The 25574-nt window shown below is 46.5% G+C and overlaps 2 protein-coding genes across 2 annotated transcripts in view; both read right to left on the reverse strand.

Moving 5' to 3' along the window:
* Rpl31 (ribosomal protein L31) overlaps positions 1-25574 on the reverse strand; it is a 306946-nt gene that overhangs the window by 100517 nt on the left and 180855 nt on the right. The gene's annotated exons all lie outside the window — the stretch shown is intronic.
* Npas2 (neuronal PAS domain protein 2) overlaps positions 1-25574 on the reverse strand; it is a 157246-nt gene that overhangs the window by 90230 nt on the left and 41442 nt on the right. The gene's annotated exons all lie outside the window — the stretch shown is intronic.

Here is a 25574-nt window from a genome sequence, read left to right on the forward strand (position 1 = left end):
CCCTTTATCAAGAGTTCAAATTGCTACACGGTGTCATCCTGAGTCAACTAGGCAACCTGATGGGTGACAGTGTGTGGTCAGGGTGTGGACAATAGCTGCCTGAAGAAATCAGCAAGAGGGAAGAGGAGATTTATGAGTCACGCCTGCGCCGAGTCAGTCAGAGCCTTTGTTGGGAACCGCTGTTTGGCTTCCCCAGACAAACCCGGATGACCCACAAAACACTGCCTGGCCGGGCATCCCCCCTCCACAGAACGGTTGCCCCCAGCACTTCTGTGGGTCTGGGAAGTGTCATCCTAATCGTTCTCAAGGTTGCAAGGAAAGCTAAGGAAAAAGATGTCCTTGGAACAAGAAGCCCAACTAGTTTTGGGGCACCTGGGCTGCAGAATCTTGGATTTAACATCAGAACGAGGAGTTCTGTTTAATCCAACTGTGAGATGTTTCCTGTGAACCGCTCACTGAGCAAGGCAGCGGGATTAGCTTGGGAATGAACTAATGGAGGTTTGAATGTCCTCCACCCATTTCCCTACAAGGCATGTGGTGGCCTTCACCAGAGCTTGGGAACAATGACGTCATCTGTAAGCCCAGGTGGCTGAGGCTCAGTCTCCACAGTGGAGGTGAGAATCTGTCAGGATGCTTCATCGGGTCCTTTGCCTCCATTGCTACAGCACCGTGGTCAGAGATGGGCGCTTTTAACTGGGAAGAGGCCAGGCCCCTCAGGACCAGGGCCACTTGGCCGCGTAAGGCCACACACCTCTCTGGGTGAGCGTCCGCACTCGGCATGGGCTTTCCTCTTCCGTCATCATTGCTTCTTTTATTTGCAGTTGAAATAGAGAATCCACCGTCTGTCCACACTGTCCAGCCAGGAGACTGCTGCCCATCACCTCTGTGGACACTGCCAGGGCCGAGCCAAGCTCGCAGGCTGCAGGTGGCCCCCACAGGCAACACCCAGGACATGCCCATAGCAAGGGCGTCTCTTCCTTCACGCCGCATGACTTCTCTGTGATTGTTCTACTTATTCACTTTTTTTTGTGGGGGACGTGGGGGTGCTGGGGATTGAACTCAGGGGCACTTGACCACCCATTGAGCCGCATCTCTAGCCCTATTTTGTATAGAGACAGGGTCTCACTGAGTTGCTTAGGGCCTCGCTTTTTTGCTGAGGTTGGCTTTGAACTTGTGATCCTCCTGCCTCAGCCCCCGGAGCCGCTGGGATTTCAGGTGTGTACTACCATCCCGCCCACCTTCTCTTACAGTCAAATGGGATGAGGGGCCTTGAGGAGCCCCGGAAGTCAGGGGAGCCGGCATCTCCCGCTGCCTCTGAGCTGGCCTGAAGGTCATAGCGATTGGGGATTTGGGATCCACTGGTGCTTAACTGCCTGGTGAGGACTTTCCTCCACAGTGTTGATATAACTGGACCCAAATACACACAGTGGACAAATCCTGGCTGCCCTTCCCCACTTCCTTCACCTCCTAAAAACTCGATAATCCCAACTTCAGGATGCACAGTCTGGTGACATTGTGCACACGGACCAAATGCATTAGGAAAAAAAAATAAAATGAATGTCAGAACGACCAAGAGTGGACCAAGAGCCGAGAGGTAAGCTGTGAGGAACAGAAGTCTGTGGGCAAAAGCTGATGGGGACAACTGGGCTCCCTGAATCTCAGAAGGAGGAGAGACACACCCTCCCTGAGCTAGAAGAGCCACTTGATCCAGGTCGAACCCCAAGGCATAAGACCCCTCCCCAAAGCCCCACGCACACCTTACCGCCCTCCCCGGCGAGGGGCCAGACACTGCGGAGCCGAACACCAGCACAGTCCCTCTCCCATCCTGGAACTTCAAACTGCAGAGCAGCATGTTCAGCAAGTGTCTGCTGATTGTTCAGGGAAGAGGGAAGAAAGGGGGGAAGGGAGAGAGAGGGTGTGACCACTATGGGGATTTCAGGCCACCTGGGTTCAGCAGCAGCACAGCAAGGTGGCATCAGGGTTCATGAGAACCTCTGTCATGGGACGGTCCTAAGGACACAACGGCATTTTCTGGATGGGCCATCAGTTTTGGAATAGAGAAAGATTGCCAGCATCGAATAATGTCCTTCCTCTTTTACCAATACCTGCCCTCCAAGCTTTCCCAGAGCAAGAATGGTGACTTGACTTGTGCTTCCCAAGAGCTGTCCACACACTCCCTATGCCCATCAGCCTACACTGTGATGGGCACTGAGGTCGGTGGGGCGAGGGCACTGTGTACGAGTGGGGCTAATGTCCCAAAGTCGATGTCTTGAAACAGCCGTAGACCTGGCCACATCCCACCTCTGCAGAGAGACCTGACCGCTGGACAATTCAGATGGGAAGATGAGACTCCAAGACAGACCCAAAGAGCACCTTGGGCAGGAGCCCTCCCTGGAGAAGGGGTTTCAAGTTCACCCACCAGAAAACCCTGCCTTTCCAGGGAAAACCACTGGCCACAACAGTTTACCCAGCAAAGGATGACTGTAGCTGTTCTAGAAATGTCTCAAGCCCAGTGCCTGCGTCCTCGGGACTAGAAATCTCATTTCTCCGTGTGCGTTCAGATAATCGTGGTGTAAATTAGAGACATCTTAGATTTCTCTCTTTACATCTGTCACTCTTGGCCTTAGGTAAGGCTGGCAAGACCACGGGAGAAACGGGAAGTGTATTTCTTCTTGTTTCAAAGGAGATGGATGGAGAGCTGTCTTTTTATAAAGGTCCAACCAAGTAACCCCAATAAATGGACAATTCATCCAAGGGTCCACTTCTCCTTGGGCCCTGACTCTGAAGCTCCAGATGGTGGCTTCAGGATGCAAGGAGAGTTCCAGACACGTCCCCTCAGTCAGTCATGGCTTCAGAGACAGAAAGCACAGACCCAGGGTTCCCTTCTTAAGGCACATTGCTATGCACCCGATACACAGGTGAAATTGACAGTGGGTAAAGCTCTGGAGTATGGTTTTCTCAAATATCAGCTTATTATATCCTAACGACCTGATCCTCACTTTTTCTTCCAAATGACCAACACTATCCTATGCCCACAGGCAGCAATGTGGCAAAATTCCAGCAAAGAATAGAGGTAGTAGTCGGGACTGGGGCTGTAACTCAGCGGCAGAGCGCGTGTCTAGCATGTGGGAGGAACTGGGTATGATCCTCAGCACCACATAAAAATAAACAAATACAATAAAGGCATGCTGTCCACCTACAACTACAAATCTTTTTTAAAAAATAAGAATAAAGGTGGGGTGGGAGGGGAAGGGAGGGGGCATGGGGGTAGGAAAGACGGTGGAATGAGATGGACATCGTCACCCCAAGTACATGTATGAAGTCACGAATGGTGTGAATGTACTTTGTGTACAGCCAGAAAAATGAAAAATGGTGCTCTATGTGTGTGATACAAATTGTAATGCATTCTGCTGTCAAATATGACAAATTGGAATTTTAAAAACCGCACATGAAAAAGAATAAAAGGTAGTCAATGTGCAAGAGGCTAGGTGGAGGATAATAAGTACATCTACTAGCATGGCCCACGGCTGGGGGGGGGCTGGGAGGGCTGTGGGGGAGGGGGGTGGGGGGTGGGGAGTGGGGGGGGACTCCCAATGGTAGCAGTCAAAGCCTTGGATGTCAGGCTGCCAAACTGGGACGTCAGCCCGACCACAGGCACATTGTCCGCCATCCCAACACCTTCTGCCCTGCCACATCCCCCCTCTCTGCCTCCTCTTCTACCTGTTCTGGCCTCGCCTCTGCCTTAGCTGCTCAGATCCTCCCCCCAGGTCCATGGCAAACCTCTCAAAGGACAGGGTGGTTCCCAGGCTCTTGGCATTTCAGCAGGCAGCTGATGTCCTGGGAGCTCAGGACAGGTGCTCGGTAGGGGGTAGACGGGGCTGAAGAGCTTCCACTGAGGAATGTGTTTCTAAAGGCTGGAGAAGAGCCAGACTTTGGTTCCTCCTAGAGTGAGAGGGTGGGGAGGCAGGCTGCCCCTGGGGTTGATGGACGCCCCTGTGCTCGGACTCTGTGATCCAGCCACCCTGAATGACAGGTCCCTTTCAACAGATGCACACACACTCACAGGGGAGGTGGCCATGTGCATGACTGGAGGAGCCACTTGATCTGTGGGGCCCCTCTTGAAGAGGCTAAGCAGGCTGCGTCTGCTGTGGGGGAACAGGAAAAGCAGGTCGGTGGACAGCCGCTCTCCCATGGTGAGGAGCCCGGGCTGCCAGGAAGGCCTGGCTGGGCCCAGCTGGGGCATCTCAGGCCAGCCTCCAGGGGGCAGGCAGGGCAGCCAGTAAGAGGACAACCCAGAGAGTGCCTCCCGAGTAAACATCCATTTCCCTGCAAATGCCATGATCTTATTATTTTTTTAGTGCTGAGTAATATTCCATGTGTATATATGCCACATTTTTTTTTATCCATTCATCCATTGAAGGGCATTTAGTTTGGCTCCACAGTCTAGCTATTGTGAATGTGCTGCTATAAACATTGATGTGGCTGTGTCCCTGTGGTATGCTCTTTTTAGGTCCTTTGGGTATAGACCGAGGAGTGGGATAGCTGGGTCAAATGGTGGTTCCATTCCCAGCTTTCCAAGGAATCTCCATACTACTTTCCAAATTGGCTGCACCAATTTGCAGTCCCACCAGCAATGTATGAATGTGCTTTTTTCCCCACATCCTCGCCAGTACTCGTTGGCTGCCACTCTTACTGGAGTGAGATGGTATCTTAGATTCAAATGTATGATATGTCAAGATCACTGTACTGTCATGTGTAACTAAAACAAAACAAAAAGGTAGACCCACACTCGCTGCCACTTTGCTGCCATTGAAGACCCATGGCGTGTCTTTGTGGGTGTTTGCAGGACTCCTCACCTGCACAGGTGCACCCTGTGATGATTTGCCACATGCTGCCAGGCAAGGTGGTGCTCTCCCAGTGCTCTGGCTCCCTCCCAATGATGTCCTTTCCCCTCAGCACCCACCAAGGATGCTTCCTGGGGAGGTGGCGTGGGACTGGTGGGCACAGACCCTCACTATGGAGGAGGCCACTGCCCCTGTGACCAGCCGGGGTTAAAGCTGTCCCCTACCCACCTGGCTGGCTCAGGAATTGAAAAAAGTGCCAGATACTTTTGGGGAAATTGCCCTGAGGTGAACTAATACACTGTTAGGGACTTCTGGCTGGAATCAGGTCATCATATGAGGGGCGAGCCTACACCTTCACGGGGTGGCTATGAAACCGAAGGACATAACACCTGTGAGGCATCTAGAATGTATGAGACAGGGGGGAAAGCTCTAGTAACTGTCTTTGTTTTTGTTTTAAATCTGAAGGCTGATACCGGGGATCCTGGGGAACCAGATTAGTAGGACAGGACCCTGGCTCACCTCCTACACCACTCCGCTGGCGCCCCTGGGGCAGAAGCAAATAAGGGTTAGTGCAGGGGTGGGGGGTGGTCCCTCAGAGAGGTTTCCCAGCAGAGCCCAGGCCCAGGCCAAAGGGACGGAATCTGCATAAATACACACAGGTGGAATTAAACGTTAGCGGTCTTTTTTTTTTTTTTTTCTCAGATGCTGGACAGTGTCTCCTCTGCATTTCCTCTCTACAGCAAATGTTATGAGAACGTTTTTCCAGTTAATATTTTAGAGACATTCAAAATTTAAAATCCCAGGGCTTTGGGACTCTTCATCCAACTTCTTTCAGGAAATGACCTCATTGGACAAGTCTTCTCTAGCCATTTAAAGAACTGAAGGGCAGATGATCGGTCCTTCCCCCTCCTGTCCCTTAACTTGCCCATGAACCTCTTCAGCAGATGATAAACAGGATCCATGATATGAGGGATGAGAATCTGCTGGCCAAGAGGCCACAGCCCAGGAAGATCCCGTGTTCAAATCGTGACTCTCCTCTAACCTGAGTGAACCTGGCCCGGCGCCTAACCCTCTCTCTGCCTCAGTTTCTCACCTTCACGGGGTGGCTATGAAGCCAAAGGACATAACACCTGTGAGGCATCTCGATGTATGAGACAGGGGGAAAACAGCTCTAGTAACTGTCTTTGTTTTTGTTTTAAATCACAATCCAGGAACAATTCCAAAGGCATATTTTAAAATGGCTGTGCATCTAAATACCAAATCCTAACCCTGGGATGTCAATTATCTTCATTTCTTCATTCCCAAGACTGTCACCGGGTATCAGAAAACCTGCAAAGCAAGTCCTTGAAAATGTGCCTTGCAATCCAGAAGGTTGCCAGATCAAGGAACATGGGCTCACATAAAAGTCTTTCTCTGAAGAGTTGGTGGTAAACAACATTTCTGTGAGCTGAATCATATTTTAAATCTGCAAGTGGCTCAGGGCCCACTAATTGGAGGAGCGTGGATCCCGCCCACCTCACTAATGAGCCATCTGAGAGGCAGAACTCCTGGCTGCCAATTAGCTGGCTTAGCAAAGTCGCATCCACCTGGTTTCAGGCCATTAGCCAAATGCAATTTTTTTTTTTGATCCTTTGAAATTCTGGGTAAAGTGGTGGAAAATGTTTGAATTTTGATTTTGATTTTCGATAAATAATTTCATGTCAGTCAAATGTATCAAAGTCAAAAGTGAAATGCTGTTAGATTTGCTATGCATTCGTCCTACCTGGTATTCAAAGCATTTAACGGCGCATTCACTTAAGCAAGCCATTCGGTACCTGTTGTACTCTTCTTTTTAAGTTTATTTTTGTTATACTCTTATCTTTACCTAAGTAGTCATATAGGCTTCACTTCCCAGTGTATGCAAGATGATCAGGCCCATGAAAACATATTTAAAACTGGCTACGCATCTAAATACCAAATTCAGAATCTTTAGAACAGAACTAAAGAATCATTCCAAGGCCACACACACTCTTGGACATTATAAACCTAAACGAACGAATTTCAGATTTTGCAAACCTGTTTGGAAGAAAAGGAAAACAGCTAATAAATAAACGAGACAAAATTTGTGGTATAAACAAAAACACTTAAAATTTTCTCATTTTTTTTTTGAGAAAAGAAGCTACTTATTATCATTCATTCATTCATTCATTCATTTAGAATAGAAAGGTAAAAAAAGATCTTAAGGTTGGTTTCAGTTAGGCAGAATCAAATTTTTCTCTCTATATATAAATAATAATACATCGACATACAATATTACACACATTGTATAAATATAAATATTAAACCAGAATGACAGTAACAAGTACTAAGAGCTTCCTAACTCTTTCCCTAGAAATATTTTTCTCTCTACTACCCTCTCACTAAATTACCCATTTGAGATTCTTTCTTCCTTCACATAATTCAAATTGTCTATTCTGCCTGGCTCTGGAATAGAAATGAAGTTCCTGTCTTTGTACGAATGATCTTATTCTGATTTCCTCTGAGGCGTGCTGTCTTTGGACCCACACTTCAGTTTGCAAACATACTGAGGTCATGGGAGCTTACATTTATAAAACCACCAACAACACCACCTTTCTTAGGCTTGCCCACAAGTGAGATCTTAATAGCATGTGTGTGTGTGTGTATGTGTGTGTGTGTGTATGTGTGTGTATGTGTGTGTATGTGTGTGTATGTGTGTGTATGTGTATGTGTGTGTGTGTGTATGTGTGTGTATGTGTGTGTGTATGTGTGTATGTGTGTGTGTATGTGTATGTGTGTGTGTATGTGTGTGTATGTGTGTGTATGTGTGTGTATGTGTGTGTGTATGTGTGTGTGTATGTGTGTGTATGTGTATGTGTGTGTATGTGTGTGTGTATGTGTGTGTATGTGTATGTGTGTGTGTATGTGTGTGCATATGCATCACTTGGCGACACAGTAAGATTTATACCCAGAATTCAAGGGGCAGGAAGAATTTGCCAATGTCTGAGGTGAGGGGCTGTACAAAGCATACACATTCCTCTTTCGACTAGTTTTCATCTTGGTTGCAGAAAAGAGCAATGAATTTCTCTTCCACAGGTACTGCTTTCTGGTACGTTCCCTTGGGATCTCTTATATGGCCAAAGGGAGAAAATGAGAATGTGATTTGCATCTAGACAGAGGAAGAAACCCAATTCAAGAACAAAACTCACAGGAACTTAAAAATACTGAAAAAAAAAACAGTGATTTCACACAAAAGTAAGCAGCTTGCAAAGCACCTCAGGGGTCTGCAGCGGATTCTGGATTTAGAAAACCCTATAATATGGAATCGGGTTCATTTCTTTCTTAAGCCCCTTCCCCTGGAGAAAAGAGAGGGGTCCAGCTCGGCTCCCTGTGGAAGAGGGGTTGCTCCTTTCTTCTCAGTTCTTTCCAGAAACTCACACAATGCTTCCGGGCCCCGTGCCTCCCTCCAGGTGCAAGATGGAAAACCCACTGTCTGTGGGACGGGCTTGAATCAATGGCAAGATGGGACTAGAAGATGCACCGGGGTGGGCTCCATTACGGACCACCCTCCTGGCCTCTGGGGAATCAGCAAGCATTCTGGGACTGCAGTTTCTTCCTCTGGTGGAGTAAGAAGTAACCACTGTAAACCACAAAACACTGTATGCATCTGAGGTCTTGAAGGTGGTCAGCTATCTCATACACTGTTTTGGGCAGGAATTTTGGGCACTGGTGGCCACATAGGCAGGCTGAGGGAGGGGGTTAAGAACCCCCAGAGAGCAGAAGCCCCGGTTACAAGCCATTCTCCACCCATGACTGTGCCATGGGACACGTCAGCCGCCGATGCCCGTCCTCTGTCCTCTCAACCAGTGGCTTTGCAGCTCCTTCACATCCTGGGGCATGTAGCTCCCTGAAGCTTGGGTGTATGCTGTCACCCTGCACGACTCTGTCAGACCTCTCTGCAAACTTGTCAGGTGGTCTCCACCCTGTGTCAGGTGCCTGTGGCCCCCGCTGGGAATGACTAGACTGATCCACAGGCCCTGCCCATCCCATCTATGACCAAGTTTGCTGATGGCCCGGCATAAACCCAGTCACCAGTGACAACATCTGACCCTGACAGATCTCAGTCAGGCCTTTGCTCTTTGGGCGGGGGTCAGTTTAACAAATCAGTCCTTCTGCTACAGTTGGGATGTGATTTGTCTCCCAGAGGCTCACGGACTGGAGGCTTGGTCCTCCGCAGGGTGATGTGAGAGAAGGACCTTTAAGAGGTGGAGCCCAGTGGGAGGTGACTGGGTCCTTGGGGGCGCTGCCCTTGGAAGGGATGTGAGACTGTGCCGTAGTGACAAAACACGTCATCACTGGGGAAATTGGGGGACGGGTGCACTCAGTGTGAACCTCTGCAAATTCCACTGAATCTGTATTCCAAATAAAAAGGCCTTTTATTATATCTTGTTTCGGGGGTATTTGTTTGTATTTAAAGGAAGGGAACAGTCGATGAGGACATGCGTGACATGAAGAACCCCACAGGATCAAGCTCCAAGGCCGGGGAATGGGTTTGCCCTGTGTTCGTATGTGAGTCATGGTGACTGTCAGCGGCCACCAGAGCACCCTTCCCTTGTCTTGACCTCATGCACCACACTTTCTGCCTCTCTCTGCTTTGGAGTCTCCACCCCGATCACATGGGGAGCACTGATCAGCAGTGGGGCCCCGTAAGGCAGCCATGAACCTTTGACAAGTTCCTGCAAGAAAAGAAATCAGTTGGACGTTGGGGCACTGTGTTCTGTCTCGGTCCCCAGGGAGCTGCAGCGTAGGGCTCCCCATTTGTCAAAGAGGAATCCAAAGCACGGAGAGGTTAAGAAGGTCACATGCATGAAAATATGCCATGGAGTTAGCGGGCAAAGCTAGTGACAACAATATTCAAACCGAGAGTGTCCGTACTGGGCGGGGGACCTGGGGATGGGTCCCTCCTCCCACCTGCAGCCACAATAGAAAGGACAGGCTCCTCTTGCCCTAGCCAAGTGGGATGGCTGTGCTGCCACTCTGTCCCCACACTGGGGACATGCATGCCCATCCTTGTTCTCACCCCAACCCAAGCAAGGTGCCAACGGGGAGGCAGGACACGGGAAGTTCAGCCCTGGGTAAGCGCAGGTGTGTGGGCACCTGCCAGCTGAAGGGCCCTGCATTTCCTCCTTGCTTTGTCTGTTCCTCTCCTCAGCACATCAAATATTGACTCAGCCTGGGCTGCGGGAAGGGCATGTGGGGGGCAGAGGGAGGTGGGCGGGAGCCAGGCATGAGTGAAATGGGGTCCTGGCCTGGTGGGGAGGGCCCCGGCCCGGCATCACCAGAGCCAGTGAGGGGGCAGAGCCAGTGAAGCCCCTGTGCCTGGACATTCTCGTCCGTGGAACAGTGATGTGTCACACAGGAGAAGGCAACTCAGAGTACTTCAGAGGTCCACGCAGCACACAGGTCACCTGGGGGCTCACACAAAGGTGGACTCTGACCAGCGGGTGGGGAGGGACTGAGAGCGGCATTTCTAGCCTGCTCCCAGAAGGAGGGGGCTGCAGGTGCTGTGCCATGTCACTATGATGGGAGTACCCAGGGGGTGGAGGGGGTTGCGGGAGGGGAGGGACATTAAAGGTCACTTGCTCCACCTAAAGCTGAGGGCCACCAAGAGCCTTGGTCTGGATGCCCAGGCTACGCACTAGATCAGTCACTGGCATCCCTGGAAGAGGCCAAAGTACTACTTTTGATTGCTGCCCCAGAGCTTGAATGCCACCCCCAACATCCAGCTGTGCTCCCCAATCTCCTCCACAGGGGCAGGGGAGGGGCCCACCAGTTGATTTCTCTAGTGACCTCGCTGTTCTATTTCTTGCTAGTTGTACTTACTAGAAATTTCTTCCCATTGAGCCAAAATGCCTTTGCCCTCCATTCCAAAGTGCACAACTCAGTGGCATGCACAGTGCTCACGATGAGGCGCACACACCAGCTCTCCTTTCAAAACTTGTCGTCACCCCTGAGAAACACCCTGGATCTATGAAGTGCTCTCCATTCTCCTCCCTCAACCCCTTTTATGTCTCTGTGAGTTTGTCTTTCTTGGCTCTATCACCACATAATATATTGTCACTGGATTTTAATTTAGCATGATTTTTTCAAGGTCTATTCATATCAGAAACAGGTGTCAGAATTTCTTCCTTTTTAAAGGCTGAATAATATTCCATCTTATCTGTTTGCTTATCCACTCAGCCCCTGACAGGCAGCAGGGTTGCTTCCACCTATTGGCTATTATGAAAGGAGTTGCTGTGAGCATGGTTCATCCATTTCCGTGTGGATCTATGCTTTCCTTTCTCCTGGGTGTATACCAAGGAGTGGAACTCTGGGGACACAGGGTTTGAGGGACTGTCACACTCTATTCTAATGTGGCGGCACCAGTTCCCATTCCTATCAGCAATGATTGTCATTTCTCCATATTTCTATCAACACCTGTTAGTTTCCATTAAAAAAAACAATTTTAAGGCATTCTAGGGATGCGGCCAGCCTCAAACATTGGGACAGAGTTGTTTGCTGCCCCAGAGACGCCTCTTTTCAGGTCAAATATCCTTAGCTGCTCGCCTCTTGATGGTCAAGGACCCCCTAGACCTCCACAGTGCAGCCGGGGCCACCCCCACCACCATCACTGGACCACGACCCAGGGCTCCTCCCCCGAGCAGCTGCTAGGATCACCTCGAGCCTCGTTTACAGGTGCTTTTGAACCTAAAAATTAGTGAAAACCTTTTACAAAGAAGAAAGCAAGATGCTGCGTCTCTGTCGGCTCTCACTGAGTTTGGAAGAGCTCATGGGTTCCCAGGAGAGGGGGAGGAGTAAGGAAGGGGCTCCCAGACACCACACAGCTGGCAGGAGGAGAATGAGGGGAAGAGGAGGCTGAACTGAGAGAAGAACTGCAGTCCTGGATTTGCAGCCTGACACCTCTGAATGGCCATCTTAACTGTTTTAAGGAAGCTAGGGTAAAGGACGGACACCCACCCTGCCTTGCAAGCAGCAGCACCTCGATATTCAACCCCTTGGGGCATTGGTCTTTACATTTACATTCTCGTGTAATTCATTCTCCTAAGTTAAAATATTGAAGATCTCATGATGTTTCTCCTAAATGGAGGCGATACCCATGCATTTAGAGGAAAAAAAAATACGGTTCACAAAAATCTCTTCAGTTTTACCAACAACTACCACAGAGCCAGCAAACCCTCTTCTGAACATACATCACCCAAAGGAGATGAAATTGCCATGTCATAATGATATCTGCACTGTTCACAATGGCCAAGCTATGGAAACAGCCCCAGGTGTCCGGATGAATGAATAAGGAAAATGTGAGATACACACACACACACACACACACACACACACAATGGAATATTACTCAGATGTAAAAAAAGGGAATTCTGTCATTTCCCACAACATCAATGGGCCTGGAGAACATTATGCTAAGTGAAATAAGCAGAAAGACAAATATGGTATTGTCTCATTTATATGTGGTATTAATAAAAACCTGAAGAGTGGTTCCTGGGGTGAGAGGGGGAGAAGAATGGAGACACGTAGGTCAAACAAGAGAAAGTGTTAGATACCCAGAATGAGCAAGTCTAGAGATCTGATGTATGAAATGATGATTCTGGTTAGTAAAATTGTATTGCATTAGGATAAAAGAGAATAAAATCATGGCATTTACAGGTAAATGGATGGAGTTGGAGGAGATAAGTCAGCCAATCCCCCCAAACCAAATGCTGAATGTTTTCTCTGATATAAGGAGGCAGATTCATAGTGGGGTAGGGACGGGGAGCATGGGAGGAACAGATGAACTCTAGATATAGGGCAGAGGGGTGGGAGGGGAAGGGAGGGGGCATGGGGTTATCAATGATGTGGAATGTGATGGACATCATTATCCAAAGTACAGGAATGAAGACATGAATCGGTGTGAACATACTTTGTATACAACCAGAAATATGAAAAATTATACTCTATATGTGTGATATAAATTGTAATGCATTCCACTGTCATATATAAATTTTTAAAAATGAATTAAAAATTGCATTGCATTAGGAATTTTTGTTAGATATGTAGATTTTAGCTGTTCTTGTCACACACACACACCCCTAAGGAACTATGTGAGATGATGGATATGTAATTTGCTTTACCATAGAAACCATTTCACTGTCTCTACATGTCCCACAAATAATTGTAAACCTCCGATATGTATATACAATAATCTGATGTGTCATCAAAGAAGCAAATCATTCATGTTTATGAACAGGTGCCCAGAGACATTTTCTACTGTACCTTCGTGAAAATATTAAGAAAACATTTTGTCCTAAATAACTGATAGTATCTAAAAGAAAAAAACAAAAAACAGGGGATGAGCATCTAGAATCCAGATTATCTTATTTGGACTTGGATGAATATCAAACAAGTAAACATCACTCCCTGTGTAGCTGGCGACCAGAGAGGATCTGCAAAATCAATACCAACAAAATTCTTGCCAACAAAACAAGTGACCTTGATTCTGCAGGCAGGTAATCAAAGCAGCCCATTCTCACGGAGCCCAGTGTACCCGCCGAGGCACATCAACTGAGGTTAAAACCAGGTGCTCGTTTGAAAGAGCAAACATAACAGCCCCGTCTCTCTGCATGTTTTCTTCTCTCTTTAAAGAGGAAGTGGTTCTCCAGCTGTGGCTGTGGATCTTTCTGGTTTCCTTGCCCAACGCCCGAGAAATGAACCCCTGGTTTTGCTGATCCTCGGCTGTTTCCAAAGTGTGCCCATTTTTTTGAGGGTGACCCAGTCTCCTCTCGATTGGGCATGAATCTCAGGGACGCTGTCTCCGTTCTCCTGACTCCTGGAACAGTTCTCCAGACCTTCTGCCCCCTGCCCAGCCTTCCCTCCTGTCAGGAGCCCAGTGACCACTGATCCATGCACGTGTCCTCTGTCCTGGGAAGCATGTCTGAGCTGCCACCAAAGCACCTTCCACAGCCACTGGCTAACACTGACTTGGCACCGTTTTTGCAGTCAAGGTAGGAGTCGAGAGGGCCTACAGAGACCCAGCACTGGGGCTCAGCTCCACCTCATGTCACTGATATGTAGGAAGCCTCCAGAGCGGGCGAGTCTCTGACACTTTCCACCGGGTGCTCTGGCCATGTTGGGTCTTTTCGTTTTACCAGGTCCCTGGTGTTGTACGGAGAAGGCTCAGGTCTCTGATAGCCTCACAGGACAGAGCACAGAGTGAAACCAAAAAGATGGATCCGTTGAAGATACAGCTGCATTTTTTTCAAAATGATGGGGCTCTCCAAAGCACACGCCAGGAGGAGCTGCTGGAAATCAGGATGACGTCAACTTGAACTGACCACTGGACAGGAATGATCATCACAGAGTGAAAAAAAAAAAAAAACGACCGGAAGAACACACGTTAGGCCATCAGGTCCAGTGATATCCACAGGACACTCTCACATGAGGACAGTCCTCTGAATGTCCCCCGGGGCTGGCCAGCCCGGTTGAAGACATGATCCCAGGAGGCTAATGGATCCCTGATACTGGAGGAGGGGGCTCCGAGTGGGTGCCCCGAGACAGTGCCCCGTGGACCCCCACCCCTTCCGTTCTCCCAGCACCTTGCTAGCATGTCTCTCCTTCCTGGGGTCACTGGGGTCACCTGCCTCTGCAGTGCCTCTTGGTCAGAGATTTCTGATGGCCCCCCTGTCCCCTCCGTGGAGTGAACCTGCAGGTTCCATGTGTCACTCAAGCACCAGATACAGAGAAGACAGAAACAGAACCACGAGGCCCTGTGGGCCCCCCCAAAAGTAGGTCTCTCCCCGCCCCCCCGCCCAGGGCAGCCGCCTTCCCGGCCAGCCTGCTCTTGTCTCATCAAACAAAAAAAGGGAGCTGCGGTAAATGTAGAGAAAGGCAAATAATCTGATGTGCTGGGGCGTAGTGGGATAATAGGATTTACAGCATTTTTGAGACTAAAAATAACTTAAGAGCCCTCCCTTGGGGACGACGCCCCTCACGGTTTTAACCTGTCCCTGCGTCCCTCTGTGCTGACATCCTGTGGCTTCAGATTGGCATTCTGGGGGTATTGGACTCCGTGTGGGTGTTTTTTTTTTTTCCCCATCCATCTTCCTTTCTGTTACTTCCAGGGAACAAGAGGCCGGGGGAGCTTTGTGCCCCTACTATTGTTCTGCATTTAAGGGAAAAAAAAAAAAAGTCTATGCCACCGAATCTGGGCCCGAGACCAGGCCGAGGGGCAAATTCCAGAGAGTTCCAATCCTTGTTAGAAATGCCAACGTCAAGGACCTTCTGTCCACAGAGCTCAAGGAAGGCAGCCCTGCCCGCTCCCTTCAAGTCCCAGCAAGCTCCGCGCCAGGAGCCAGGAGGGTAGGAGGCAGGTGAGAAAAGCTGGCCTGGTTTTTAGTTCCTTGAGAGGCCCGGTCCCGAGGCTTTGTGCTCACAACTCTCTTTCCCAACCCTGAAGCTTTACAGAGTTTATTTATTTTAACAACTGTGGTGAAATAACGCCTAAGTCAAATGGACCATCTTACCCAAAGATCTAGCAGGAGGCACATTCACCCTCCTTGGGCCCGTGTTTGGAACCTGGCTTGAGAGCACCCTAAATTCTAGGATGGGAGGCAGACTGTGGGGTCAGAGCCCGAGGGTTCTGGGCCTCCTCTGCCTTGACTCTTTGTCTGGGCTGAGAGAAACCTTGCAGAAGACTCATGACTTGCTTTATTTTTATCTATTTATCTCTGTTTCCTCCTCATCTCGACCCCAGAGCCCTCTCCTTCATCCTTCCTATTACAGGTACTCTCAGGACCAGCTCCACAGGGCACAGTTTCACCAGGAAAGGAAAACAGCCAATACCTGTGGTTGGGACAGGCCCACAGCAGCCGTCTACAATAGCAAGAAACAGGAAGCGCACGGGAGTCTGTGAGAACCATCCGCCCAAGAAGAAGACACTGTCCCAAGAGGCAGGACAAAAGAGTGTTTGTCAGGTGCATCGGGGAACCCGAGTCACAAATAAACATGCTCAACAAAGGTCAGGCCCTCACCAAGGTCAAATGTTCTGGTTCTTTCAGATAGATACCAATGGGTATTAAGACCCAAGTCGGCCTCTTGAGATTGTTTTCAAAAGCTAAGGGAGGAGACAGGTACCCGGTCGTCATCCAGCGCCTTCCCTGTGGAAAGGAGTAGGGGACATGGAGTGGTCCTATCTTTTTCAGTGGTCATTCTGCCTTAGAATGCCCAGCTGCTGGGGTAAAGCAGAGACCATGCCTGCACCTGCTGTAAGATCCTGAGGGGTGCTCAGTCTATGGAAAGATTAAATTCAACCAACCAAACGTTTGTTACACTCCATAGGGTGCAATCTTGCTCTTCTCTAGGTGCTGGACAATTAAGGCTTGGTTATCTATGTAAAACTGCCCGCCGAAAAAAGGCCTCCAGGTGCTTCCTGTCTTTCAGGTGCACGGGGCTGTGAAGACACTGCTGTCCTTGAGTCTATGATGCTATGGAGAGTCACGTGGGGAGGCACAGACAGGTCCAGCCCTGGAGGCAGAAGCAGCAGGAGGGATGTCAGCCCTCACCTGCGCCGTCCAACACACCATCCAGCCCTGCTTATTGTGCAAACCCAACCCACTCGTGAATGATCCTCCCTGAATTACTCTACAATCACACATTGGATAATTCCAACATTACGAAGAGGTTTTACAGGTGGCCTGAAAAGTACAAAGGTCTTCAAACAAAGTGTCAAGGATAAGAGGAATCACAGAAGTTTAAAGGTCAAGCTAGCCGAGCTGGCACATATTTGGGGTGACATTTTGAGTGCATATTTCTGCTGGGCACAGTGGCACATGCCTGTAATCCCAGCAGCTCGGGACTCTGAACAGGAGGATGGTGAGTTCAAAGCCAGCCTCAGCAACTTAGTGAGGCCCTAAGCAACTCAGTGAGACCCTGCCTCTAAATAAAAGATATAAAGGGCTGAGGATGTGGCTCAGTGGTAAAGAGCCCCTGAGTTCAATCCCTAGTACCAAAATAAATAAATAAAATGAAATTAAGTGTATATTGTATTAGACAGGTTAAAAGAAAGGGGGATCATGTATATGGTACTCTTATGAGATTCAATATTGTTTTGAGAAAATGAGCCATGCTGCAAAATTCTTAAGAGGACTATCTTTGTCGTGTGTTGTCAAATAGATTTTAGTCGGCATCCATCTATTTGTTGAATTTTTTCATGCACCGAACCAGTATGTCTTTGGTACTTATTAGAACATAGTCTATTAGTTGAAAGAGATAAACAAGACCCAACAATATGCTGCCTACAGGAGACGCATTTGATAGGAAAAGACATACATAGGCTGAAGGTGAAAGGTTGGGAAAAATCATATCACTCATATGGACTTCGGAAACAAGCAGGAGTGTCCATACTCATATCAAATAAAATAGATTTCAAGCCAAAGTTAATCAAAAGGGATAAAGAGGGACACTACATACTGCTTAAGGGAACCATACACCAACAAGACATAACAATCATATATATGCCCCAAACAATGGTGCAGCTATGTTCATCAAACAAACTCTTCTCAAGTTCAAGAGTCTAATAGACCACCATACAATAATCATGGGAGACTTCAACACACCTCTCTTGCCACTGGACAGATCTTCCAAACAAAAGTTGAATAAGGAAACTATAGAACTCAATAACACAATTAATAACCTAGACTTAATTGACATATATAGAATATACCACCCAACATCAAGCAGTTACACTTTTTTCTCAGCAGCACATGGATCCTTCTCAAAAATAGATCATATATTATGTCACAGGGCAACTCTTAGACAATATAAAGGAGTAGAGATAATACCATGCATCTTATCTGATCATAATGGAATGAAACTGAAAATCAACGATAAAAGAAGGAAGGAAAAAGCATACATCACTTGGAGAATGAACAATAGGTTACTGAATGATCAATGGGTTATAGAAGACATCAAGAAGGAAATTAAAAAATTCTTAGCGATAAATGAAAACACAGACACAACATATCGGAATCTATGGGACACATTGAAAGCAGTTCTAAGAGGAAAATTCATTGATTGGAGTTCATTCCTTAAAAAAAGAAAAAACCAACAAATAAATGATCTCATACTTCATCTCAAAATCCTAAAAAGAAGAGCAAAACAACAGCAAAAGAAGTAGAAGGCAAGAAATAATTAAAATCAGAGCTGAAATTAATGAAATCAAAACAAAAGAAACAATTGAAAAAATTGACAAAACTAAAAGTTGGTTCTTTGAAAAAATAAACAAAATCGACAGACCCTTAGCCATGCTAGTGAAGAGAAGAAGAGAGAGAACTCAAATTACTAGCATACGGGATGAAAAAGGCACAACAGACACTTCAGAAATACAGAAGATAATCAAAAATTATTTTGAATCCTTATACTCCAATACATTAGAAGATAGTGAAGGCATAGATAAATTTCTTAAGTCATATGATCTGCCCAGATTGAGTCAGGAAGATATAGACAACCTAAACAGACCAATATCAATTGAGGAAATAGAAGAAACCATCAAAAGACTACCAACTAAGAAAAGCCCAGGACCGGATGGGTATACAGCAGAGTTTTACAAAACCTTTAAAGAGGAACTAATACCAATACTTTTCAAGCTACTTCGGGAAATAGAAAAAGAGGGAGAACTTCCAAATTCATTCTACGAGGCCAACATCACCCTGATACCTAAACCAGACAAAGACACTTCAAAGAAAGAAAACTACAGACCAATATCTCTAATGAACCTAGATGCAAAAATCCTCAATAAAATTCTGGCCACTCGGATACAAAGGCACATCAAAAAAATTGTGCACCATGATCAAGTAGGATTCATCCCTGGGATGCAAGGCTGGTAGAATATAAGGAAATCAATAAATGTTATTCACCACATCAATAGACTTAAAAATAAGAACCATATGATCATCTCGATAGATGCGGAAAAAGCATTCGACAAAGTACAGCATCCCTTTATGTTCAAAACTCTAGAAAAACTAGGGATAACAGGAACATACCTCAATATTGTAAAAGCAATCTATGCTAAGCCTCAGGCTAGCATCATTCTGAATGGAGAAAAATTGAAGGCATTCCCTCTAAAATCTGGAACAAGACAGGGATGCCCTCTCTCACCACTTCTGTTCAACATAGTTCTCGAAACACTGGCCAGAGCAATTAGACAGACGAAAGAAATTAAAGGCATAAAAATAGGAAAAGAAGAACTTAAATTATCACTATTTGCAGAAGACATGATTCTATACCTAGCAGACCCGAAAGGGTCTACAAAGAAACTATTAGAGCTAATAAATGAATTCAGCAAAGTGGCAGGATATAAAATCAACACGCATAAATCAAAGGCATTCCTGTATATCAGCAACAAATCCTCTGAAATGGAAATGAGGACAACCACTCCATTCACAATATCTTCAAAAAAAATAAAATACTTGGGAATCAACCTAACAAAAGAGGTGAAAGACTTATACAATGAAAACTACAGAACCCTAAAGAGAGAAATAGAAGAAGATCTTAGAAGATGGAAAAATATACCCTGTTCATGGATAGGCAGAACTAACATCATCAAAATGGCGATATTACCAAAAGTTCTCTATAGGTTTAATGCAATGCCAATCAAAATCCCAACGGCATTTCTTGTAGAAATAGAGAAAGCAATCATGAAAATCATATGGAAAAATAAACGACCCAGAATAGCAAAAACAATGTTAAGCAGGAAGTGTGAATCAGGCGATATAGCGATACCAGACTTCAAACTATACTACAGAGCAATAGTAACAAAAACAGCATGGTACTGGTACCAAAACAGGAGGGTGGACCAATGGTACAGAATAGAGGACACAGAAACCAATCCACAAAACTACAACTATCTTATATTTGATAAAGGGGCTAAAAGCATGCAATGGAGGAAGGATAGCATCTTCAACAAATGGTGCTGGGAAAACTGGAAATCCATATGCAACAAAATGAAACTGAATCCCTTTCTCTCGCCATGCACAAAAGTTAATTCAAAATGGATCAAGGAGCTTGATATCAAATCAGAGACACGCCGTCTGATAGAAGAAAAAGTTGGCTACGATCTACATACGGTGGGGTCGGGCTCCAAATTCCTCAATAGGACACCCATAGCACAAAAGTTAATAACTAGAATCAACAAATGGGACTTACTCAAACTAAAAAGTTTTTTCTCAGCAAAAGAAACAATAAGAGAGGTAAATAGGGAGCCTACATCCTGGGAACAAATCTTTACTCCTCACACTTCAGATAGAGCCCTAATATCCAGAGTATACAAAGAACTCAAAAAATTAGACAATAAGATAACAAACAACCCAATCAACAAATGGGCCAAGGACCTGAACAGACACTTCTCAGAGGAGGACATACAGTTAATCAACAAGTACATGAAAAAATGCTCACCATCTCTAGCAGTCAGAGAAATGCAAATCAAAACCACCCTAAGATACCATCTCACTCCAGTAAGATTGGCAGCCATTATGAAGTCAAACAACAAGAAGTGCTGGCGAGGATGTGGGGAAAAGGGTACACTTGTACATTGCTGGTGGGACTGCAAATTGGTGCAGCCAATTTGGAAAGCAGTATGGAGATTTCTTGGAAAGCTGGGAATGGAGCCACCATTTGACCCAGCTATTCCCCTTCTCGGTCTATTCCCTAAAGACCTAAAAAGAGCATGCTACAGGGACACTGCTATGTTCATAGCAGCTTAATTCACAATAGCAAGACTGTGGAACCAACCTAGATGCCCTTCAATAGATGAATGGATAAAAAAAATGTGGCATTTATACACAATGGAGTATTACTCTGCATTAAAAAATGACAAAATCATAGAATTTGCAGGGAAATGGATGGCATTAGAGCAGATTATGCTAAGTGAAGCTAGCCAATCCCTGAAAAACAAATGCCAAATGTCTTCTTTGATATAAGGAGAGTAACTAAGAACAGAGTAGGGACGAAGAGCAGGAGAAGAAGATTAACATTAAACAGGGATGAGAGGTGGGAGGGAAAGGGAGAGAGAAGGGAAATTGCATGGAAATGGAAGGAGACCCTCAGGGTTATACAAAAGCACATACAAGAGGAAGTGAGGGGAAAGGGAAAAATAATACAAGGGGGAGAAATGAATGACAGTAGAGGGGGTAGAGAGAGAAGAGGGGAGGGGAGGGGAGGGGAGGGGAGGGGAGGGGAGGGGGGGATAGTAGAGGATAGGAAAGGCAGCAGAACACAACAGACACTAGTATGGCAATATGTAAATCAATGGATGTGTAACTGATGTGATTCTGCAATCTGTATATGGGGTAAAAATGGGAGTTCATAACCCACTTGAATCAAAGTGTGAAATATGATATATCAAGAACTGTGTAATATTTTGAACAACCAACAATAAAAAATTAAAAAAAAAAGAAAAAAAGAAAGAGATAGATGGATGGACAGCACCAGAGTTGGCTTCCACAGTCTTCACAAGAGGCCACGGAGCCCCAGGGTGGCAGAGGGCAGAGGTGAGGGATGGCTTTGTGGGGGTGCATGCGGAGTCTTGGGGGAGTAGAGTCAGCAGACCAGAGGACAACCCCTTCCGGGCTTCTCTTCCAATATTTGGCTACAGAATGAGCCCTGAAGAAATCACTGAGGGGGCCCACCATAAGGGGGATGGCTGCCAGGTTCTAGATGTTTCTAGCAACTTCTTTTAAAAAAGGAATTTATAAATAGCCTCAGTAGGGAAAGGAAGACAGACACTGATAAAAATGCCAGAAAATGGTACCTGTCGATGACTTACTTGTCTCCTTAAAAATGACCTCTGTCTTGGTTCTTTAAATACCATGGTTATTCCTCAAGCAAAATAAAAACTCACTAGTGCCATTTCCATTTTACAGATGAGGACACACAAGCTCAGGAAGATTAAGTAATCCTGAGGATCATGGCTAATACGTGAAGGCCCCCGGGGCTCCAGGCCTTCCTCGTGTTAGAGACCCTGTGATCCCTTTGGTCAGATGAGGAAACTTAGGGACAGTGAGCTACGTGACTCATACCACAATCATCAGAGGGGTGATTGATTTTATGTGCCAACTTGACGAGGCTAAGGGATTGGTCGAAGATCATTTCCGGGTGTGTCAGTGAGGAAGTTTCTGAAAGAGATCAGCATTTGAGTCAGTAACTCAGTAAAGAAGCTCCCTGCTCCCCCGTGTGGGGGGACATCAGTGGCCATTGAGGGCTGGAAGAGGACAGAGAGGCCGAGGAAGGGTGAGGTTCCAACTCAGCGAGACCCTGTCTCTAAGTAAAATAGAATAAAGGGCTGGGGATGTGGTCAGTGGTTAAGCGCCTCTGGGTTCAATCCCTGGTACAAAAAAAAAAAAAAAAAAGCCAAGATAACAAATATCTATGTATGTCCCACAGGTTCTATTTCTCTGGACAGCCCTGATAAATACAGCCAGTGAGTGGCAGAGCAGGATTCCACCTAAGGAGCCAGGCTCCAGGGTCCACATGCCTTAGCCGGAGGCCATCAACGGCCTGAGTTCTTTCAGCTATAGAAAGCAGACTGACAAGCCCCCTAAACAAAACAGACACACTTGCTGGTGATTATTTCCAGATAATTCTTCACTGCTCAAAGGACTTCTTTAAAGGGACAAGCGCCTCTAGTGCCATTTGGCACTGTTTACGGAAATGCTGCTTGACGTGTTTCTTGTTCTTGTCTTATTTCTCTATCTGCTGTTCGAGATGCGTATTTGCGGTGAATGTGTCAAAGGATGGAGGCCCTCGAGGGATCTGCAACTTGATAATCTCCTCCAGGCTGGGAGAGGTTCCCGATGGACCAAGGAGAAGAGAGGGCTTCCAGGGAACACTACTAACTGCCTTTTAATCTGCAGAGATGCATGTCCAGTATTTCAAAGGGCAAGTCCTGACCAGGCTGAGGACAGGAGGGAGGCTCCAGTGGCCAAGTCTGGAGCTTGGGGGAGGCGTTAATGTGGTTAATGGGGCTGAGCACAGCCTGGATACAGGATGCTCTAGGGGAGAGTCAGGAGAGGGGAGCAGCCCGTCCAGGCCTTCAGGGAGGGCTGACAAACTGTGCCTGTAAGGGGACAGACAATATTTTTGATTTTGTGAATCCTCAGGAAAACAGCCAAAGAATATAAATGGATACAGCTGTGTTCCAATAAAACTTTATAAAAATAGGTTGTGGAGGAAATGCAGCCCACAGGTGGTAGTCTGCTGACCCCTGTTTTACAGCACAAAGTCAAAAAGAAGGCAGCAGGTGGACTGGGGAAAGTGTGGCAGGACACCCAGTCCCACCTGGGAGAGGGCTTCCAGAACACTCAAAAGCCAGTCATTGATCTTGGGCCTGCATGATAAAGGACCTGACTCTTCCAAAGACTAGTGGGCCACCAGAGGCCACTTGGCTCTGTTCAGAGGTGAAGAGGAGAAGGTGAGCTCTCTTAGGAATCATGTCCTGGAGGCTCTGCGGGTCCACACCTCCCACGGCCAAGTCTGCTGGTGTTTGTGTGATGGCGCCTGCTTATGCTACGCTGGGTGTGTATTGAACTATGGGGAGGGGCCCTACCAGGAGGGGCCCTACCCAGGCCTTTGCTGAGCTGAGGAACTGAACAGAGCTGTTGGTATCTGCTAGAGGCAAGAGGCGGCTCCTGATCCTCAGCAGTCCAGAGCATGTATTAACTGCACGTGGTGGTTCTGCTTTCAGCAAATACCCCAGACGACCTCTTGCTGAAGTCAACTAAAAATGAAGGATAAAAGAATAAAAAATATCCAAACAACTGCTGGGCTGATGGGAAAGTAGATGAACTAAAAGTCGGGTTGCTGGGAGAGAACCCGGTTGAAGCAGCATCTCTCAGGGGAGTCCTGGGGACCTCGCCCTTGGATATGATGGCTGCGTGGGCTGAGACAGAAGCAGAAGGTTCAGCTTGATCATGGTGGGCAGGCTGATAGGAGAGGCTTGCATCTGACAGGAGACTCCTGGCTCCTAAGCAGGGTAGCAGAAAAATAGCCTCTCCCAAGTATTTGTAATCGCAAACCAGCCTTCCCAGAGCTCCAGGTCCAGATTTCCACTGGACACTCTGAAAATCCTCAGGAGGTCATTTCGAGTGGTTCCGGGCAGGCAGCACCAGGTGCACAGCAGAGCAAACACCCATCCTCTTACAGGAAAGCCACTTTCACTCAAGATTCAAACAATTCCCCCAGATCAAGTTCTCAGGAACGTGAGCCTGGTCAAAATTCACAAAAGGGGCAAAGATAAAGGACACGGTGAATGGGATCCCGCAGAAACAGCAGCAGGCTCAGATTCACCAGGGCCCAATCAGGCCTAAACTACAAAACAAGCATGCTCCATATGCCTATGGATATAACATGAGGCTTGAAAAGAACAGCAAGGAATGCAGGATAGTTTCAACAAATAAGACCAAGAGATTTGGAAAGTTTGAAAAAAAAATCTGGAATATAAATATAAAAATCTAAAATGTAACGACTGGTTAAAGTTAAGTTGAGCAAAAACGTTTTTATCTCTTCCTAGAGACGATCACCATGAAGCTGTGCAGGACCCAAGTCAGAGAGATGATCTTCAATGTAACCAGAGAAACTGTTCATCAATGAAAAAGGAACAGCAATTGGATTAACAGGATACATCACAAGCACAACAATAGAATCCAGATGAAGGGAAAAAATACAGATGGTTCTCATCTTACTGCTGTTTGATTTAGAATTTTTGTCTTTACATGGTGTGAAAACTTACCATACAACTTATCCTGTTTTTCATTTTCAGTATAATATTCAATAAGTGACATGAGGTATTTATATTCTTTTCTTTACAAAATAGGCCTTGAATTGGGTGAGTTTGCTCAACTACTGGCTCATATTTATGTTCTGAGCATGTGGTAGGTAGGGTAGGCAAAGCTGTGGTGTTCAGCAGGCTTTCTACCATACTACATGCATGTTCAGCTTATGATATTTTTAACTTACTTTATTGAGATGTGACCATACTATAAGTTGAAGAGCATCTGTAATAGCTTCACTATGCTGCGAGAACATAACTATGATCCTAGAAATACTTTGCCAGAATATCTTTATTTATGTATTTATTTTAATGAGGTATATATGAGACAGCAAAATGCATTTAGATTCATCGTACACAACTGCAGAACAACTTTTCATTTCTCTGGTTGTATACGATGTAGTGTCACATCCTATGTACATGTACATAGAGTAATGTACATAGAGTAATGATGTCCATCTCATTCCACCATCTTCCCCCCCCTGCACCCTCCCCACCTTCCCTCCCCTTTGCCCAAAGTTCCTCTATTTTTCCCATGCCTCCCCACTCCTCATTACAGATTAGCATCCTCTTATCAGAGAGAACATTCGGCCTTTGGTTTTGGGGGATTGGCTTATTTCATCACTTAGCATGATATTCTCCAACTTCATCCATTTACTTGCAAATGCCATGATTTTATTCTTTTTAAATGCTGAGTAATGTTCCATTGTGTGTGTGTGTGTGTGTGTGTGTGTGTGTATTGTACAGTTTCTTTATCCATTCATCTATTGAAGGGCATCTAGGTTGCCTTCACAGTTTAGCTATCGTGAATTGAACTGGTATAAACATTGGTGTGGCTGCGTTACTATAGTATGCTGATTTTAAGTCCT

The sequence above is a fragment of the Marmota flaviventris genome, chromosome 14, assembly GCF_047511675.1.
Source record: "Marmota flaviventris isolate mMarFla1 chromosome 14, mMarFla1.hap1, whole genome shotgun sequence".
NCBI classification, from domain to species: domain Eukaryota; kingdom Metazoa; phylum Chordata; class Mammalia; order Rodentia; family Sciuridae; genus Marmota; species Marmota flaviventris.